At 39.0% G+C, this 15,214-nt stretch overlaps 1 protein-coding gene across 1 annotated transcript in view; it reads left to right on the top strand.

Moving 5' to 3' along the window:
• The first annotated feature begins 4,586 nt into the window (after window positions 1–4,586).
• gpc1b (glypican 1b) overlaps window positions 4,587–15,214 on the top strand; it is a 158,381-nt gene continuing 147,753 nt past the window's right edge. Inside the window, exon 1 of the mRNA XM_077557561.1 lies at window positions 4,587–4,671. The gene's annotated coding sequence lies outside the window, so the exon portion shown is untranslated. The remainder of the gene's footprint in view (window positions 4,672–15,214) is intronic.

Genomic DNA, 15,214 nt, shown 5'->3' on the forward strand with positions numbered 1-15,214 from the left:
AGTTCATAAATTAAATTCAAAATAAATTAGTTTTATATTTTAATATTATTATATAATTATTATTATTTTAATTTATTTATAATATTTGGTGTATGAAGCGTGGGGGCACCATGGCTCCTGTGCAAATGGGGCGGTGCTGCTCGGCGGGGTTGTGGCAGAGAGGGGAACTACAGTACAGTGTGTACCGTACCGTAATGTATGATGTGGCGCACCCTTAAGAATATTAACATGTGAGTGTAATACGGCATTTATGGACATCAGTCAGCCTTTGTTTGTATCTGTAAGTCGAATGTTCGTAACTAGTGGACTACCTGTACTTGCCTTTTTTTTTTTTGTCAGTGTTATGTCAAATTTACAAACCTTTATTTTCACTTTACAGGGACTTTAATCTTCCGTAAATAGTGTTCTTAAAGATACATTTAACACAACGGCTGGTTTACACTGCAGGTCCAAATTCCCATTTCTGATTTATTTCTTATATCTGATTTAAAAAAAAAAAAAATCGACTTTCTATCTTCATGTATATTTAAATTAACAGCACATGCTAGTGACAACAGGCAATTAAACAATGAAAAAATAAAAACATTTAAGGTTATATACTAACTTTCACGTTGCACCACTGGCTACTCTCTGCAATTATTGAGTTTTGCTTATTTAGTGATCGACACATCTCCAATGTAGCATATTCGATCTATGCTGTCACTGTTTCTTGTTTTTGTTTGCATCTAATTGGCCGATATCGGATACATAATTGATTTTTAGATTTTGTATGATTCTGGTCTTCGTTTTTCTTCTTTCTTTCTTTCTTCCACGCCGCAAATCGGACTCGCCGATTGCTCATGGTGAGCCATGTCGTGCACATCCAGCCTGACGGTGTTCCGATACGTTTTCAAATGTTTGCTGCTTCTATTGCCAGATTGAGCACAGTGGTAGCCATTGTGCTAGCCCTTCTTAATGACTTCATTGTGCGTTCCACTCTAATGCTAGAAATGTTTTCCTTTCAAGCGGTCACGATAACAGTAATGCCCCCCCCCCCTCTCGCCCCCCTCCTCCCCCCACACCCCACCCTCCCTAATGCCGAACGTTCCTCGCAAATCCAATAGATTACAAGTAAATCCGTATTTGTCTCCGCGCGGAAGAAGCTGAACAAGCAAGCTGCGCTCCTTATACGACGACGACGACGACTCCCATCCTGCTTGCCTTTTTGTCTAAACGTTGTTGGAAAGTGACACACGTGTGATGTTGACGAATGTACGGTCGACCGATAACAGTATTCAAGCGGGCGATGCTGAAAAAATGCACATGTACATTTCAGCTCTGTGAGGTTGATGTTGGTCTGTGATTCAGCTCTCCATGTTAAAGGGAAATAGATTGTCTTTTATTTTATGGCTATGCAAATTTGAATTTAGAGTAAATTTGACTCTGAACAGTCTGTTTTGGTCCCAGTGTGAAAAAAATCTATACTTGGAAAAGAGTAAAAAAAAAAATTTTTTTTAAATGGATATAAGAAAACAGTAGGCGTGGAGTAGCTCAAGCTCTCCCAAGCTTAAAGTGAGAATAATTGTAGCACTAATAAAGAATTCAGAATTCTGACTTTAAAATAAGAATTCTCACTTTATTTTCAGAATTCTGAATTCTTTATTAGTGCTACTGACAATAAAGTGAGAATCCTACCAAACTTTTTTTTTTTGTCTCTTCACTGGCCCTAATCCTCTTACGTAATATTCTGAGTAAAATTTACTCAAAGTATTTTTAGTGTATATGAGAGAATTTGCCTAAAACTTAAAGATTTCTCACTCAAAAATTCTAAGTAAGTTTGGCAAGGACATATTTTGACTAAATGTTACAAGTTTATAAAAAAAAAAAAGTTACACAAGGGTTGATGAACGAACTCATAAGAATAATAGTAGCACTAATAAAGAATTCAGAATTCTTTAAAATCTGAATTATGAGAATAAAGTGACAATTCTTATTTTAAAGTCAGAATTCTGACTTTGTTTTCAAAATTCTGATTTTAAAGAATTCTGAATTCTTTATTAGTGCTACTGTTATTCTCACTTTAAAGTGAGAATTCAATACTTGTAAGTAAATTTGGCAAGGACATATTTTTGCAAAATTTTACTAGTTTATGAAAAAAAAATTACACAAGGATTGAGGAACGAACTAATGAGAATAATAGTAGCACTAATGAAAAATTCAGAATTCTGACTTTAAAATAAGAATTCTCACTTTATTCTCAGAATTCTGATTTTAAAGAATTCTGCATTCTTTATTAGTGCTACATTTAGTCTCGCTTTAAAGTGAGAATTCTGACAATAAAGTGAGAATCCTACCAAACTTTTTTTTTTCTCTCTCTTCACTGGCCCTAATCCTCTTCCGTAATATTCAGAGTAAATTTTACTCAAAGTATTTTTGTTGTATACGAGAGAATTTGCCTAAAACTTAAGGATTTTTCACTCAAAACTTCTAAGTAAATTTGGCTTGGGATTGATAAACAAACTCATGAGAATAATAGTAGCACTAATAAAGAATTCTGAATTCTTTATTAGTGCTACTCTTATTCTCACTTTAAAGTGAGAATTCTGACAATAAAGTGAGAATCCTACCAAACTTTTTTTTCCCTCTTCACTGGCCCTCATCCTCTTCCATAGAATATTTTACTCTCTTCCAGGTGTAAATTTTACTCTGTTTAGAGTGGGACCAAATAGACTCTGTTTAGAGTCAAATTGACTCTTCAGAATTGACTGTGTACATTTGGCAGTTGAAAATGTGTCAAATTCTGTTCTCTTCATAAGTGCTTAATTCTTTCCCCATTTTCCACAGATCACTCACCGCCGTATATTGTCGCATGTGTATAAATGTACATATTTAAGTAACTTATCTTGCTTTGTGTCTTCTTGCATTGAAGTGCTAATTCATTTGTTATGCTCTTCTGGCCTCAGAGAATATTCTGGTAGCCAGACAAAAAAAAACAAAAAAAAACAAACAGACAAGTCTGTATCCCTCCAGAACATGTGAAAATCCCATTTATGTCAAATCTACTGTGAGAAAGATCACCGCAACGCACAACTAAGCAAGAGCAAAATACTTGTATGTCAAATTACGGGGACCAGATTGAGAGGAGCAAACGCAAGATAATCCAGTGTAGCGAGGAATGCGCCAAGCCTCGCCAGTGCCTGGCACCCCTTTGAATTAAGACACAGTGGGTCATTTGCATCTCAAGGAGAAAGGACATTCTTTTGGGGATAATGATGTCAGGACTGTAGAGAGAGTGAGGACTAATGGATTGAGAAGGGAAGCCATCTTGAAAGTGAACACAGGAGATTTAAGCCATCCACTGTCGTAAGCTTACAACTCTCAACTCTTAATGCTTTATTTTAAAATGAGCGCATCGTCACGAGTGTTCATTTCGTCAACGAAAACTGAAAAAATAATTTCATCACATTTTTCACCAGACTAAAACTAGAGTAGACTAAAACCCCCATTAACTCATTTACTGCCATTGACGGCTATAGACGTCAAAAATCCATTTGAACTATTTTTATTAGTTTAACTTTATTTTTTGACTTTTGTTAACAAGAGTATGAAAACCTAGCATTTTTTTACTGTACATTTAGAACAGATATAAAATGTGTGATTAATCGTGAGTTAACTAGTGAATCTATGCGATTAATTACATTAAAAATTTTAGTCGACCGACACCCCTAATTTTTAGTAATCTTTTCTTTTTTTTTAATCACATCCGGCGTTTACAAATTTTAATTGTAATTAATCGCATGACTTCAATAGTTAACTCACGATTAATCACAAATTTTATATCTGTTATAAATGTACAGTAACATTTTTTTCTAGGTTTTCAATACTCTTGTTAACAAAAGTGAGAAAAAAAAACTAAACTAATAGAAATAGTTCAAATAAATTTTTGACATCTATAGCCGTCAATGGCAGTGAATAAGTTAACTGATTAAACAATAACTGGTACCTGATAATTTGGTGAGAGGAAATGGCACATCCTCATTTTTAAGTTTTTCAAGTCTACTTGACATTTTTTGGTGAATTTGGCAGATGCGCTACACCTGAGTGAGCGTTCTGACTGCAGCACTGGCAAAAAGCAGTTCTAAATGGTGGTGCAAGTTGTGTAACACGATTTTGGGGGGTATGATCTAAGTGCAGGCAGACTCATGTTTCTGCCTTGATGTTCCGCTAAAACCATGTTTGGGCTGTCCCTGTTTTATACACACACTTTTTTATTTATTTTTTTATTTTTATTTTTTTTTTTGCAGACGCAGTATTGCAATGGTGGCTGTGATCTGATTTGTATTTCCTCTTTTAGTGCACAATCTAGTCACCGAATGGTGGATGTTATTTGCTTTAAAAACGCTCACTAACTTAGTGCTTGTTAGTGGGTTTTTATTCAAGACAATATAGCACATTGAGCTTCCCCAATACACAGTAAAGTAAATTTTATATACGTTCTAAAAAGCACTTAGCTGTATTTATTCCAAAACATAAGATGCCACTCGGTTTTAGGTGTTCAACACTTAACCAGTGGATGGCGCTCATGCACTCAGCGTACCCATAGAAGAAGACAGGAACAGGAAGTTATTGTAGCTAACACAGGCAGCACCACTCATTCACGTATACGCATGGATTATTCTTGAAGCGCCACATGTAAGTGACTTTTAAGACACTATTGCATGTGTAATGTAGATATATGTGTGAACTAAATGTGGTAGGTAGTGTTCGTTTACCTTTAGTGGTAATTGCTAGCGCTTAGCGCGCTAATGCTAATAGCGTGTGCTAACCGTTTAGCATAGGATCATTTTGCTGGTGTTTCATAATGTATATGTGTAGAACGAAGATAATAAATTATGAGCATCCAACCTTACTGCTTTAACAACAACAACAATACTCGATTAATTGATGGAATAATGGATAGGATGATTGATTTTTATAAAATATTTGATAATGTGATAGCACTTGTAGAAATCAATTCATTGAACAAATTATTATCATTATCATCACACAGATGCACATCAGGGGTGCAAACTGCCCATGCCACCACCAAACAGTGATAAGTATATATATATATTACCCCCCCCCCCCCTAGTTTCATGAACCTGTGTGTCTCTTGGAAGGAGTTTTACTTGGTAAAAGAACGGTTACCCAGATTTTAGACATACTCCTGAACAATTAGGAGTCTTGTGAAAGTCAGTACGCAAAATCAATCAAATTACCCTATGGTCGTTATTGGTTCAGCTGTCATTGTGAAAGGATCTGTTGCACGTGGTTAGACGGCCACTACAGCTCTGATACGGACGGGGGCAGCGCATAGTCTCTACACTCATTTCGACACTTTGCATTCCCAGCCGGCAGAAAATGCACCATGTTGCTTGTGATCAAATAATAAGAACCCCCTTTAAGAACGCCGGTTTTAGTTGCAGTGGGTTGGTAGTTCTCTCTGTCTGACACCTCACATGAAAGTTGTCCAGTTCCCTAAGTTGCCATCCACATAGTGTCCACGTCTCACCATCGTAGAGCAGAACGGTCAGCACGATAAAACCTTCAACATCCCATCGTCCATCACCCTCATTTAACTGTCGGAGAGGGGAAACTGGTGTCTCCCAAAAATGTCAATTTTGGCTTTAACAGCAGTTTGTTCTTACATACCGTTGCAGTCCACTGAAAAAGCATGTGTCTCCAATTATGAAATACGCAATAAATTTGGAGATTTTCATTGGACAGTGTTGATATGTGCTGTTGAGGAGAAGTTTGAGTATGATGGAGGGGGAAAAAATCCACAAAAAAGGTACTGTCAAAGCTTATGAATTAGTTATTTTATGAACTTAAATACTGCTGTACTGAGAAGCAGCTCATAAAAATGCTATATATGTTGCATGTTAGCTTAAGTACTTTTATGCTATCAAAATGTGCTCTAATAGTTTGAGTTGAGTAACACACAAATGCTAAATCAGCTAATGACAAGCTAACCGGCCTATTTTGACAAAGCAAGAAATAGCAAGTACAGGTATCTGCTTTCCAGTTTAGGTCATAAAAGTAAAAAAGGAGAGATACCTGAAAAATCTACTTAGGGATGGATGGTAATGAAGTACGACTATCGTTACTTCCCACAGTTGAGGAGTCACGATTGCGTATGCAGGGCAGGCTGCACTGTCTGACCTTTTCTATTTGCATCCATGAAGCTTCCGTGCTAAACATATCGGTCCGAATTTGCGGCCGAAATAGAAAGTGCAGGAGCATGTTTGTGCACTGACAGAGCCATCGCTAGTGGCCCTCGGCTCGCTCAGCTGATATGTAGCTGACCTGTTGGTTCCTGGGAAATTTTGCTGAGCTGTCTGTGCTGTCAGTATCAATGCAGCAGTAAACACAAAATAGTAGAATGTCGGGAAAATAACTATTGGGGATATAGCAAAGCTCCCATTTATATACCATTTTTAATCACAAAGCGATGTCGTTTTGCTCTTACACTCCTTGCACAGTATAAAGCAGTGGTGTCCAAACTCGGTCCTCGAGGGCCGGTAGTCCTGCAGGTTTTTGAGGTTTCCCTGCTCCAACGCACCTGTTCCAATCAACAAGGTCGTTATCATGCTTATGCAGAGCTTGCTGATGAGCTTCAGCTGTGTTGGAGGAGAGAAATATCCAAAACCTGCGGGACTACCGGCCCCCGAGGACCGAGTTTGGACACCACTGGTATAAAGTGTTATTTATTTCAGTACACTTGAATTAATCCAAATCAAGACAACGTAATGTCACATAATAGTGTTTCACTGTAGCTGAATATCCAAAAATAGGAGGAGAGGGGCAAAAAAGAAGCCCAAAACCATCTACGAATGTAGCAACATGCTAATTTAGCTGCTAGCTAACCGGAAGCTAACACAATTGCTTAGCTGCTAAACGTGGCCTCACATCACTGATCTGTACATATGACTGGATAGCCCAGGGGTGGGCCTGCAGGTTTTGGATGTTTCCCTTCTCCAACACAGCTGATAGATGATCCGCTCATCAGCAAGCTTTGCATAAACTTGGTAACGATCCTGTTGATTGGAATCAGCTGCGTTGCAGCAGGGAAACCTCCAAAACCTGCAGGACGCCGGCCCTCGAGGACCGAGTTTGACCACCGCTGGGATAACCGATAGGCCAAGACATTTGAAGCCGCTAGGCCGCCATATTACTCCTCCCAAGAAATGTATCTTGACGTACGATTCTATACATTTATAGTATCAAAATTGGAGCACATTTGAGACCGTACTTAGTAGAAACTTTGAAATTTGTTAAACATAAACAAGAGGACTTAAGACATTTTGCAACTTGCCTCAAATAAATGTATAAATTATAGGCTTAATGGTGTTTACAGGAGGAAACTTTTATATTTTTTTATTAAAGAATTATAACTAATTCAACAAAAAGATACCTCTGCCAAATCTAATATCTAAGGGGTCTAAGGAATTGAGCGAAAAAAGAAAAAGGGGGTCTTCAAAGCAGCACATACCATTCATTTGTTAATTTTTTATTTATTTTTTACCGCCACAAACCCCCACCCCCGTCCCCCGACACTATAATAAGAGCCTATGAGCTGTATACAGTATGTCTAATCTGTCTGTATACATATAGTTTGTACAGTAGTCCGCTCCCAATATGGGAGGAGTAAGATGGCCGCCCTGTCGCTTCAACGGCTTGCACAGGCGTATATAAAATCATATATAAAGATCAGTGCCTCACATCCACACACATACCGTGCAAGCAGTGCAGTCACATGCTAATGCAAATGTTGTTGTCCATCTTTCATTCCTATGAAAATTGTTTTGAAAGTTAAAACAAAATAGAGAATGGAATGAGAGCTATGCTGTAGTTTCCGTTTCAATGATTGCTTAGTGTAGCTATGAACAGTTCACGCTGGGCCTTTTTTCCCGTCAACAGTTTCAAGAAAAGAATTTGATGGCTCCGCTTCAGGCGACAGAGGCACTTTAAGCCTCCACCACACCCACACTGTTTTTATCATCAGCCACTATCAGCGCAAATAACTAATGACACTTTCCTGGCAGAGCGGACGTCGGCCGCACGCTCCTTCGAATATCTTCCCCAATACCAGTGATTTCATCCAACCCGTCCCACAATTGCAGACTTCCACTAGCATGCAGACTGCATTCGATCCCTGGAGTCTATTTCGTGCCACGACCGTCTGGCCGGCAGCAGACGACGGCAAAGCGTCCCTTGCAAGGATATCTTGACTCGTCCTTGCCAGAGCTGGAATTGAAACGCTTTTGTCCCTCAAAGCTAAACGCTCAAGCAGTGTGTCCTCCGTTTAATAACTTTCTCAATGCGAAACAAATCAATTAAAGGATGTAAATTATGTAGCAGGCTGAGACACATAATGCCAGTTAGTGTTTTTAGGTGTTCATCAGATTAACTGGATGTATCAGGTATTTATTTTTCTAATCACGTTTTACTTTTACTACCTAGATCGCCATATATATAAAATGAGGCTTCAAAAACTGAAAAAATCAATCCATCGTTTCCACTCATATGTACGGCGATTGCATTAAAACCACATCGCTGTGTTTTCCACGGCCCGACATGAGGCTAGCCATTAGCTAGCGCAAAAGCTAGCAGCTTCATGGACACCTGTTAGCTTACAAGCTAGCTGATGGTTCCTTGCTTGGTGTTGTGTCGATGTGTCAGTCCACAGAGACAGTTAAGGGAAACTCTAACATTTATTAAATACGGCGGCATATGTTTTTTTTTAGCCTGCAGCTCACATTAGCCTCCTAGCACAGAATACGTAATCATTTGGAATTTAAATAGCAACACAGAACTGTTCTGTACATTGTGGCATTCAAGGAAGGGTGTAATGATACATTCGAGGATGGTGGGAAGTCGGACTTGTCACACTTGGAATCTGCCAGTTCCGACCTCAAAGCGTTCGAAGCCAATGCAAACAACGATGGCTGATTCCGATAAATTGTTTGTTGTTCTGGTTAACGCAGTCAGTCCAAATCATTTTGGGTTACGTTCCAAAGGTAGTTCCCGTGCACACTTCCTGGTATGAAGTCGAAAAAGCCTGACTTCCCACCTTTCCTCAAATGCAGCATCAACACAGCTAGCTAACTAGCTAGCTAAATAACATACATAGATTACAAAGATAGCTAGCTAACTGCATGCTGTAATTGCACAAATTGACCAGGTAATTGTAACTAAGCAACCTCTAATGTTAACAAAAGTGTTCTAGTTCTTTCATAGTGGGGGGAAAGCCATGTCCAAAATATCAGGATAACTTAAAACGTGAAAAATTGTTTAACGCAATATCTCCACAATTTAGTACTGCATAGTTCTCAGTCTTAGCTTACATTTTCAGCTATTTCCTCAAACATCTGAAGTATCTTTACAGTAGAAAAAAAAAATCGTTGGTTTCACTTGACTGGGTCTTCAAGTGCAAAGCGTGAGTACTTTTGCCACTTCTGGTGTGCGTATGGCAAGACTACTGTCAGCGAGTGTAAGTGAGAGTTGGGGCGACATAAGGTCACAGCTGCTCAGCTGTCTGTCTGGTCTATTTTAAACGGCAGTACACATCAGCGCTTCTGTCTCACCGGCTCAGCCAAATCCACACCTCGTCTTCTCGACACGCGTCTAATCCACGCTCAACATCGCGCAGTCGCGCGCACATCGTACACATTTTCCGGCAAAAGACTACTCGGCGCAAACTGTCGACTGATTGACACTAATTGGCTGTTTGTCCTTTTCATGTATTGTGATCTCAGGAGAATTAAATACCTTTTTACAAGCTGTGTATGCATACTGAGCCTAAAAGGCAAACTTATACTGTAGGACTAAGGGAGCCATAAATGTAGCTAGCTATGTTAGCTCAGCTGCTATGCTAACCGGTGAAGACATAGTTATGTATACACTACAGGTATAACAAAACCACAAAAGTTTTTTTTCCTGACAATATTAAATGAGTTGGTTTTATGACACACTCCATTGCAGCTTTAAATGGAGGACAAATGCAAAAAAATAGAAACAACTCTTGTTAGGGCTGGGCAACTTTGCCGAAAAATGAAATCTCCGATTTTTTTAACAAAAAAATTTTGATTTACGATTTTTCCCGATTTTGTTATTATTATTTATTTATTTATTTATTTATTTATTTATTTTACATAAACCAAGAACTTAAAACGTTTTGCTTTTATTTTATCAGTTAACAAAAGTAACCATATTTTTTCTCTTGGAATCAATGTGCAAAACTTCTACCTTGAATACTTCTGGAAATGTAAATCTATGTATTGATAAAGTAAAAAAGTAAAACTTTTTTTGTCAACTTTGTTTTAACTCTTTGGCTGCCAGACGTTTTCAGAAAAGGGATGCCTTCAGTGCCAGCCGATTTAAGCATTTTGACTGGTCTTTCAAGGTCCACAGAAAATTTTGTGTTTGGACTACGGAAACACACATACTACCAGAAAGATTTGACTCTCATCTTTCATCAGAAAAAAAAAGTTTGTTTCTACCTTATTCCGTTGTTCAGTAATCAACAATAGAAAATGGTTAGTTTCACCCAAATGCTCTGTTTTGAAACAAAAAACGGAGAAATCAAGCTTTTTGTGAAACAATATTATTTCATGCACTCTAGTGAATTTGAGACCTTTTTTTCCCATGAATGATGCCACAAACACCTGAACAGTGCTTTACTTCTGTAAAGCACTACCGCCAACAGTGAAAAAGTGTTTTTTGATAGCAAAATACGTTTATTTACATTCAACAGTGTAACAATTTGACAAAACAATTTCGCAAACTATTTACAAATGTGTGCAACCGTGGTACTATTTACAATTGTGTGGATGTTTCAAATACAGTTTTTCTTTTTGTAACACTCCCCTGCGTGCAAGGAGACGCAGCAGGATTTGCACAACAGATTAGTTTCACTGCGATTGCAGACGCTACACTTTTTTGGCTTTTTTTTCCGGGGAATAGCAAGTATATACTGCAGTGTGTGTTTGGCCATGTTTCCATCAAGTCTACTCTCAGAACATGATACAGTGACGTTACGGTGGTGTTACATCTGGCTTCCTTATGTCCTTCAGTTCCTATACCGGGTGGTAAGAGATGTTCTGATCTATCTTATCCACTCCATTCATGGTGGCATCGTAGTCCATAACCAGTGCCTTCTCCGTGATCAGACTGTACCCACTCCTCCGATGAATATGCATTGGACTCGGGGCACTCTTCGTCGTCCGATTGAACGTCCGCCTGAGAGTGCTCGGTTGTGCTCCGCGTTTTCCGGCGTTAGCATCGCTAGCCGGTGAGGCTTTATGACGTGATCATAGCCGCCGCGTCAACGCTTCCAACTTCGGCGTCAACCTCGGAGTCACCATCATCATCATCGTCGTCATCAATGTGCTCTTTAGCATTGGTCGATGCTTTTTGTCAAGCGTGAGCTGCTTGCAACCTGTCGCCATTATGGCTTCCTCAGCCATTGTCCCCTCAACACTCTTGTTCCGCCTCACGTCTTCTACTGACGCCTACCTAATCTTGTCCAAAGAGAGTCATCGCTGCCATCTAGGGGCCAAAAATAGGCATTATACTAACTAGATCTGCTTGATACTTTCAGCAAAGCTGGCCAAGGCTTTCCTCCACCCGTTTCCCAAAAAAAAACAAAATAAAACTTGGTGAACGTCTTTGGCGCTCCTCCGTAGGTTTTTACTAAACGTCATTTAACGTTTTTGGCAGTAAAAGAGTTAAACAGCTAAACAGTGCTACTTGTGTCCGTCAATATGACACAAATAAACATCCCATTTTGGCTTTAATGTAGGAATCGAGGCCTGAGCTTGTCATCCCCTCCAACTGTCTGCTGATTTTACAAGTACAAGTACTGTTATGTAAATTGAGGTGGCTGTTTTGCCATGACTGGCAAATTTCCTTTTAGCGTTATTTGATTGGCCAGTAGCAAGAAAGTCTCGGCCTGCCGTAAATCGGCTATTTTACCGTGATCGGTCTGCTTCACTAAGTTCACCCTCTTCTAAAGATCTCCTTTCACTTTTCAATTTTTTTTGTCACTGAAAATAGGCTGTTATCAGCATTACCAGCCCACTATACTATATATATTTCATAAGGATTTTATGTCGCAGACTACGCAGAGGCTGATACGCGTCACGGTGCATGGCAGGTGAAAGTAAGCTTGTCTTTCATACCGGTAAGTGCTTGTTGCAAGGCGAGTCCGTCTTGACGAGATAGCGTACATGTTGCGACCACGCAGCGACATAAACGTGCACATTTGTGCTATTAACATAAGCTTGTAAATGTCTATTAACAATCAGGATAAAATATATCATTTACAGCAGGCTAAAGATTTCCTCGCTCGGGCGATTGACCAATATTGAAGCCATTCAGAGCAAAAATATCGCTAGCATTTGAGTTGCCATTCACGGCAAAATAACCAGTGCCTAAACAAATGGCGTGGGGCAATTTAAGCAATATACCGGTACTTGCGGCTAGGTAGCAGTAGCACATATCTAGGTTCTCCCGTTTTCAGCAAGTGGTGAAATCGAGTCTTCCTCACTGTATACATGGGTGCCATGTCATTAGCCAGGTGCAACATGTCTGCTTTGGTGATCGCTCTTATTGTGCCCCTTTCTTGTCATACGTGCTTCCTTGTGTAAATGGCTCCTCCACGGTAACATAGTAAACAATTTTTTTTTTTTTTTTTTGCGGGAGTTTGTTTGCTGTTGTTGAGTTCCTTCCGTATGGAGTGTGTGAGGACACGACTGGCAGAGCTAACGCTACGGAAGCCCATGGGGACGAAAGCCGCGGGGGCGGCGCAACGAGAGGGTGGTGGGGTGGGGTGGTGGGGGGTGGCACTGGGGTTTCGGGGCGTGGAAATTCGATGTTATAATTAAAAAAAATAAAAATAATAATAATATTTTTTTTTTTTTTGTTCACAACAAAACACTCAAATTAATTTTAAAAATCGATTTATCGCCCAGCCCTAACTCTTGGCCTAATGATGTCTATTCTTATATGTCACTTTTTTTCTCCCTTCCTTGAGATGGCTAAAAAGGTTTTAATAACAGGGTTGTGAAAATGACAAAACTTCCAAACACTGCATTACATTACGGTGGACACCCAATATAGTGCCCGGGCTGCTCCATAAATAGTGAAAACCTGCATATAAATGACACCCATTGAAATACTATACATGGAATTTTATTTTATTTTTTAACCCCCAAAACATCTTCAAAATAAACCTGCGTTTTCCATGACAAATGGGGGTTGGCTCCGCCTCTTGAAATATATGCATATATAAAAAAAAAAAACAATGAGGGGAAAAACTGCAAAAAGGGGAATCTACGGGAGCTAAACCGTGAGTATGCGGGGGTCCACTATACTACTATTTAAAATCTGTCTATAATAAAAGTTATTTTAACAGTTGCAAGGAAACATATCAACAGAATCCTACCCAAAAAGAAGCTGATTCATCTGTTGTATTTTTCTATGTAAGTTGCAAGTTGGTCATCAAGAAATAGGGCCAAGAGAGAAAAAATAACGATTTTCGGGTGTGCTCAAGAGGTTTGTTGTAAAAATCGCCGGTGTCAGGCCAAATCATTGTACCTGCAAAATCGTCACTTTTCAGGAGACTCCAAAAACGACATATTTTTTCAACAATTAACATTGCATCATCAAAGAAAGAAAGCCATTTTAAACACTTTAGATTAGTCAATAATTTGTAAAAATAAAAATGACACCCACACGAGTGGACTCGCCAATAATATAGATTTTTGAAAAAATATTTAATTTGTCAAATTGTGACATTTAAGTTTTTGGCCCAACACCAGGGATATATTATTAAAAAAATAATAACAAAAAATTAGAAATGACTTTTAATACAATTTTAGTTGCCCTTGGTCTCGGGACAAGTACAATTGACGCAACAAGTGCATGCTTCCGTATTTTGTGTGTGTAATTTCATGAGGGTGGGGACAATAAATGTCATCCAATTCTGGAATGACCCATTAATGAAAACAGACGAATAATCAAGTTGAGTTAATTGATATAGCATCTCATCACAAAACATTCTCTAATGGCTTCACGGCCTCACAATTCACAAAAATCAATGAGATCCATTAATCTACACCCCATCCATGCAAAGAGATATGGAAGAGAAGCGGCAGTAAAACAAGCCAAAATCCAGAATGATCAAGTGCCATATTTGTAGAAAGATGCAGAAAGAAATACAGGTAACACAAATGACATTTGAATACTTTTGTCCATTTCGAGCTATTTTAGGACTTATGCTTTAGTGAAAGAATAACATTGTCAACATGGTTAGGAAATCCATAATGCGTGTCAATATTCTAGTCAATTTCCTAATAACAATGTCATCAGGATTTAATATTACAATCAAAGACCTTTCACTGAAACACTCTGCATGAAAGACCCCTATGGAGCCTGAGCAACACAGTGTCAAGCCCGCAATAGCTGACAAAAAAAAAAGGTTGATAATTGCTTCTTTCCTTCTCATCATTGGCCTCACTAATCAATTCCCATCACGAGAAGTAAAAAAGAAAAAGAAAAAGTGTGTGTCTGCTTCTGTGTGGACGCAAGTCACACGAGGCTGGTCATCGTGTCATGTTCAATTCCCCGTCAGACTCGCTCTATTTGTCAAGTCGCAGCCGTGCCACTCGCTGGTGTCCTGGAGATGGATGAGCGCGGCTGTGACTGTCCCGTGGATCCCTTGGGTGTCGTTCCACCTTCCCAAATCTCTCCCGCGCTCGCTTTCGTCTTCTATCATTATCATTAGCAGCTCGCAACACAAACGTGGTATTCCCGCACTGCGACTCCTAAATTCTAAATTAGTACCATCAGAGTGAGTCTTCTGTTTAGTGCATAACTTGTATTATTAAAGAGGATGTATAATTTGGTATACAAAAATGGTGTGTGTGTAATTTAGTGGTTTTGTGAAGAAGTGCTGCTTCTATGAGTGAAAAGACAATTAATTGAAGTTGATGTTTGTAGATAAATGCAGTGCTGGTGCGTTGAGATAAAGTGTTTGCTGATACGAACCATCACTTGAACCATTTTATAATTTTGGGATTCGGGGAAACTTTAGACTCCGACCACTAGATGGTGGTAGCACACTTACAGCTGGCCACCATTAAGTTATTGCGATTTTTTTTTTTAGCCACACTTTTTTATGTAATAACTCCCA

Source organism: Vanacampus margaritifer, chromosome 2 (genome assembly GCF_051991255.1).
Source record: "Vanacampus margaritifer isolate UIUO_Vmar chromosome 2, RoL_Vmar_1.0, whole genome shotgun sequence".
NCBI classification, from domain to species: Eukaryota; Metazoa; Chordata; class Actinopteri; order Syngnathiformes; family Syngnathidae; genus Vanacampus; species Vanacampus margaritifer.